The sequence below is a fragment of the Leptonychotes weddellii genome, chromosome 9 (genome assembly GCF_054177405.1).
Source record: "Leptonychotes weddellii isolate Sample4059 chromosome 9, ASM5417740v2, whole genome shotgun sequence".
Classification (NCBI taxonomy): Eukaryota; Metazoa; Chordata; class Mammalia; order Carnivora; family Phocidae; genus Leptonychotes; species Leptonychotes weddellii.
Genome location: NC_138377.1, coordinates 7,260,855 through 7,267,247, shown reverse-complemented (window position 1 = coordinate 7,267,247; position 6,393 = coordinate 7,260,855).

Below are 6,393 nucleotides of genomic sequence, written 5' to 3'. Positions count from 1 at the left end.
AGTGCCATTTGGGGAAGATTAATCATGGAACTGTTAGCTTTCCTTATTAGGAAGAGCTGTTAGCAAGGTTTGTTTTGTTTTGTTTGTTGTATTTTAATCCTCAATCCCACCAACCAAACAGAGCAGATTGCAATAAACATTTGTTGATTTCAATTGACTCCAAGTCATTCTACCTTGGAACAAAAGGGCAGCCACACTGGCCTGGATTAGCATTTTGCAGGTTGTGCAAACACCATTTTATGTGCTAACTGCCCCAGGGTAACAAGGGCCTGGCTTTGGGCCCATCAGGGTGGGATGTAGCATGCAAACACGGGGGGAAAACAAGGGTTTTGCCTGTGTCGGGTTAGGCATTGGGTCGCTGGTGGAGAGGGGGGACTTCATGCTTGAACACCACTCCCAAATGGGTAGCAATGAAAGAAGAAAATAGAAGGAAGAGATACTCAGAGGAGACAAAATGGGATTCAAAAGCAAGGTATACATCATTGTGAGCTAGAAAGAGAACAGGAATGCAGAGCTTTAGTGAAATTCAGTGTAACAAGGGAGGGAGTTGGTCAAGCTCACAGATTAAAGCCAGGACACAGGCTCCAGCTGGGGAGATGGGGAGGGGGAGAAGAGGGGCAGGGCGAGCTCAATTCACAGAAAGGGTTGTGAAAAAATGGCCCATTGCTTCTGACTATAGCTTTATCAGAGCCTTTGGGGTATGGAGGTAGGGTGGTAGGGAGGACAAAGGCTCTGCGGCTGGCCTAAGGCCCTCCCACCCCACTCTCTCTGTAACCAGATTGTGGTTTGTTTCCTTGGTGTCAACAAGAAACAAGAGCTCCAAAACCCAAGTGCAGGTCAAGGTTCTATTCTATCGGTCCCTAGGGCCGTGTGGAAGCAACAGAAAAAATACACAGAGATAGGAAGAGTGAGAAATGCAAATAGATGCAAACCCCGCAAAACCTCAAATTTACTTTGAGTTCATGAACAAAATATGGGAAATACATGAAAAACTAAATGCCATGCAGGAGAATCGGCATAATGAACAGAGGAACTTTCATTCCAGATCAAAAGCTTTATGAAACACTACATATGACAAAACTATAAAATAAGGATGTCTAGGATACTCAAAGAGTTGAAAGGAAGCATTGCCTTTCCTACAAGAGGATATAACAAAAACAGGCAGAAATTAAGCAAGGCAGATGTGAGAAAGAAAAAATGAAATCGTAGTATCCGCTACACCCAGCCTAACTTATATTCTCAAGAAACCTAGCAAAGAGGGGAAAAAATGTTTATTTTCATTAGAAATCAGTACAAAATAGACTAAACTTGAAAAAATTGGAACAACTCAGTATTGATATTGATAAAACTGTGTCAGAAAGCGATATGTAATACATCTAAAGAGCCATGAAGACATTCACATCTTTTGACTCAAAATAATTTCACATTGAGGCATTTATTCCATAGACACAACCAAACAAAAGCAAAAGGCTACAGGCACAAATTCTTTGTTGCCTATGATAGCTACTTCCTGAAAATGGCCTGAGTGTGCTTTATGAGAAGCATAGATTAATAAAACATGGTACTCAAATGAGGGAGAGAATAGAGATTCATTAAAACAATTATGATGGGTGCCTGGGTGGCTCAGTCGGTTAAGCGACTGCCTTCGGCTCAGGTCATGATCCTGGAGTCCCGGGATCGAGTCCCGCATCAGGCTCCCTGCTTGGCGGGGAGCCTGCTTCTCCCTCTGACCCTCCCCCCTCTCATGAGCTCTCTCTCTCTCATTCTGTCTCTAATAAATAAATAAAATCTTTAAAAAAAAAAAACAATTACGATGATTGCATGAAAACACTTGAAAGTATTTATGATAAACAGGTTAAAGTTTAAAAGTAGATTTTGCAGGGCGCCTGGGTGGCTCAGTTGGTTAAGCGTCTGCCTTCAGCCCAGGTCATGATTTCAGGGTCCTGGGATGGAGCCTCACATCAGGCTCTGAGCTCAGCGGGGATTCTGTTTGTCCCTCTCCCTCTGTGCTCTCTCTCTTTCTCTCTCAAATAAATAAAATCTTTAAAAAAAATAGATTTTGCTTTCCAGCCATGATGGAGTAATTCTACCCAATTAATCATCCTGCTGTAAACAACCACAACACGAGACAAACTAGATAAGCAACTGTTTGTTCAGTGTTGGACATTAATTAGTGTAAGCATGCTAGTCCTGGAAGAAGGGGAACTTACAGGAAGAGCCGCATTATAACCCCAACCCCTCCATGAGGACAATTTCCCAACTGTGTTGCAGGAAGCAGGAGTTTAAACAGACCGCAGAGTTCCTCTGATCCCGGGTCCTTACAAGTCCTTTGGTGAGTATTAGGCTGCACGCGTGCAGGGCGAGAACACCCGACATCTCCAAGAAGTGGCTACTAGGGGCTAAGAGCAAAATAAGGGTCCCCGAGATTGAGTTGTGCTTGGTAGATATTAGAGTTCCAGACCAGCTAGACCCCACAAACAGTTAAAAGAATGGGTAAGGTATACTGTGAAAATTTTAATGTCATTAAATTCAACAACTTGGAACACTCGGCTTAACAAAACTAATTCATGAAGAAATAATCTATAAAGAGCCCTAGATCTATGAAATAAGTTGAATTAGTCCTAAAAAACCTTCTCACAAATAAAACCCCCAGTCCAGGGGGCTTCCTTGGTGAATTCTGTGAAATACTTTAAAAAGAAGTAATACCGGGGCACCTGGGTGGCTCAGTCGGTTAAGCGTCTGCCTTCAGCTCGGGTCATGATCCCAGGGTCCTGGGATCGAGTCCCACATCAGGCTCCCTGCTCAGCGGGGAGTCTGCTTCTCCCTCTGCCCCTCCCCCCACTTGTTCTCTCTTTTTCTCTCAAAAATAAATAAAATCTAAAAAAAAAAAAAGAAGTAATACCAACATTGCACAAACTCCTTCAGAAAGGAGAGGAAGAGGCAACATTTCCCCATTTGTGTTATGAGGCTCACTTTACCCGGATTCCAAAACAAACAAAGACATTTCCAGAAAAGAAAAGTACAGATAAAGATCCCTTATAATTATAGATGCAAAAATACTCAAAAAAAAATTAATAGATCCAATCAACGACATGTATAAGATGGGGAAAAAATGTCTATTATATCATGACCAAGAGATTCATCCTAGGAAATCAAGTTTAATTTAATACTCAAGGAGATCCAACAGTGTAGCCACTGTGAGAAACAGCTTGGCAGTTTCTTAAAAATTTGAGCATTGAACTACCAAACAACACAGCAATTCCATTCCTGGGTGTCTGCCCAAGGGAAATGCACATGTTCACACAAAAATTTGTACATCAATGCTCATACCAGCATTATTCATAAAAGCCAAAAACAACCTAAATGTCCATCAACTGGTGAGTGGATGAAATGGGTATATCTATACAATGGCATCCTATCAATAATAGAAGGGACAAACTACTCACATATGTACATCATGGAAAGAACTTTAAACTAGTATGCTAAGTGAAAGAAACCAGACACAAAAGGCCACATACTGTATGATTCCACATATAATGGAAAGGTTATATATATATAAAGTAGATGAGTGGTTGCCTGGGAATGGAAGTGGGGGGGGATCAGGGATTAACTGAAATGGGCATGAAGGATCTTAATGAGGGGGAATGAAGATGATCTAATACTAATTCATCATGATGATTGCACACTCAATAAAGTTACTAAATGTCATTGAGTCATGTTATTGAAAGGACTGAATGTTATGTAAGTTTGAAGTTATTTAGAACTTATTTTAAAAAATGAATGTAACTCACTACATTAAAAGAATGGAGAAAAACCATGTGGTTATCTTAATAAATACAGAAAAAACATTTGACAAGTTTCAACATCAGTTCATAGCCTAAAATAAAAAACTTAAGAAATGGAAAAAACCAACTCTCAGAAACCTAAGAGGAGAAAAAGCAAACTTGCTCAATCCTAATAAAGGGCATCTATGACAGATCACAGATAGCATCATATTTAATGGTCAGCTTAACTCATAATAGCCTACTGTTGACCAGAAGCCTTATCAATAACATAGAAGTTGATTAACACATATTTTGTATGTTACATGTATAATATACTGTATTCTTACAATAAAGCAAGAGAGAAAATACTTATTTTCTTTATTAAGAAAATCATAAGGAAGAGAAAGTACATTTACGATACTGTACTCTGTTTACTGAAAAAAAACCCCACATAAAAGTGGACCTGCACAGTTCTCACCCGTGTTGTTTAAGACTCAACTGTAGACCTCTAAATGAAAAAAAACCTCAAACTACCTCACAGCATACATAAAATTTATTTGAAGTGGAGCATAGACTTAAAAGTTGAAAGTATAAAACAGAAGAAAACAGAAGAGAAAGTATTTATGACATTGTAGTAAGCCAAGATTTAAAGCACAAAAAGCACCAGCCATAAAACAATTGATAAATTGGACATCTTAAAAATTCAAAAGTCTAGGGCACCTGGGTGACTCAGTCAGTTAAGTGTCCAACTCTTGGTCTCAGCTCAGGTCATGGTCTGAGGGTCATGAGTTCAAGCTCCAGGTTGGGCTCCATGCTGGCCATGGAGCCTACCTGAAAAGAAAAAAAAAAAAAGAATTCAAACCTTCAACTCTTCAAAGGACACCATTAAAAAAGTAAGAGAACAAGCTACAGACCAGGAGAAAATACTCACAATAGATATATCAGGCAAAGGATCTGTATTCAGGGTACACAAAGAACACCTGAAACTCAGTAATAAAAATTTAAAAACAACCCAATTTAAAAGGGGATAGTAGACGACATGAAGGGAGACTTCACAAGATAAAATCTATAAATGGCCAATAACTGATAAGATCACGTGTAGCAAGGACAAGAAGCAACTGGAATTGTCATGCACGACTGGCAGAGCATAAAATGGTACAAATGTTTGGAAAACAATTTGGTAGTTCTCATAAATATATCCTTACCATATACTCTAGCAATTATACTTCTAGGTATTTTACCAAAGAAAGATGAAAACATATGTACACACACACCCAAAACAAACAACAACAACAAAACCTATACATAAATGTTCCTATCAGCTTTCTTCAGAAAAGCCAAAAACTGGAAACAACCCAAATGTCCATGAGCTGGAAAAACAAAGTGTAGTATAGACATATAATGGAATATTATTCAGCAATACAAAGGAATGAACTACTGATACACACCTCAGCATAGATGAATCTCAAAAACATTATCCTGGGAGAAAGAAGTCAGGCAAGAAAGGGTACATACTGAATGGTTGCTGCATTCACAAATTCTCAAAACAGGTGCATTGAGTCTATAGAGATGAAAAGCAGGTAAGTGGTTGCCTGGAACTGTTGGTGGGGGTGGAATTGACTAGAAATATGTACAAGGGAAACATTTGGGGTGCTGGAAATGCTTTTATCTCAAAGTGGTTACATGGTGTATGCATTTGTCAAACTCATCAAGCTGTGTATATATATTGCATGTAGATTATACCCCAATAAGGTTGATTAAAAATAGATTTCACCTGTAAGTTTTTGTTTCCTTAAGGACCCAAATAGAGGCATTTTACATCATGGATGTCTCAGATGTTACTTATATGAACATCTGAAGATAATAAGAAGGAAGAGGAAATTGGAGGGGAGGGGAGAGAGGCAGGGTCTAGACCATGACCTTGAAGGGTTTTGCAAGTCCTGCTAAGGTATCTGGATTCCATCCTGTGTTAGAGGCAATGGGATGATAGCTAAGTTTTATGGGTTCTCTTTGAAACATTCTATTTATATTATTGCCATATCTTTTCAGGGAAATATATTTATTTTTAAATATAGGCCATGGACACTGAAGCTGACGTCTACTGGGGAGGTATGAAATTTATAGTTTAACTGGATTAGCAGTTCATCCAAGAGAGTCTGTTCATCAGTATGTATTGATTCAGGTGTTTTATGTGTAGTATCTAATTTTATTTACACAACAGTACTAAAACGTAAGCAAATATGCTTATGCAAATATCAGCTCTTACTACCTAACAAACCACCCCCAAAATAGTGGCTTAAAAAAATAACCACTTATTTAACTCACTGTTTTGCATGTAGACAGATTGGGCTGGGCTCAGCTGGAAATCTTCTAGCCTCAGCTGGGTTCACTTATGCCTCCGTGTTTAGCTGCCAAGCAGACTGGAGGCGGGCTGATCTAAATGGCCTCTCTGGAGTGGCTCCTTACTGCTCCACGTGTCTCTCATCCTCCAGTAAGCCATTCCATATTTTCTCACATGGCAGCTGGGTAGGGTTCCAAGAGAGAGCAGAAGTGTGCAAGGCTTCTTGAGCCTAGACTTGGAACTGGTGCCCATCCTTCTTTTAGCCAAAGCAAATTAAAAGATCCACCT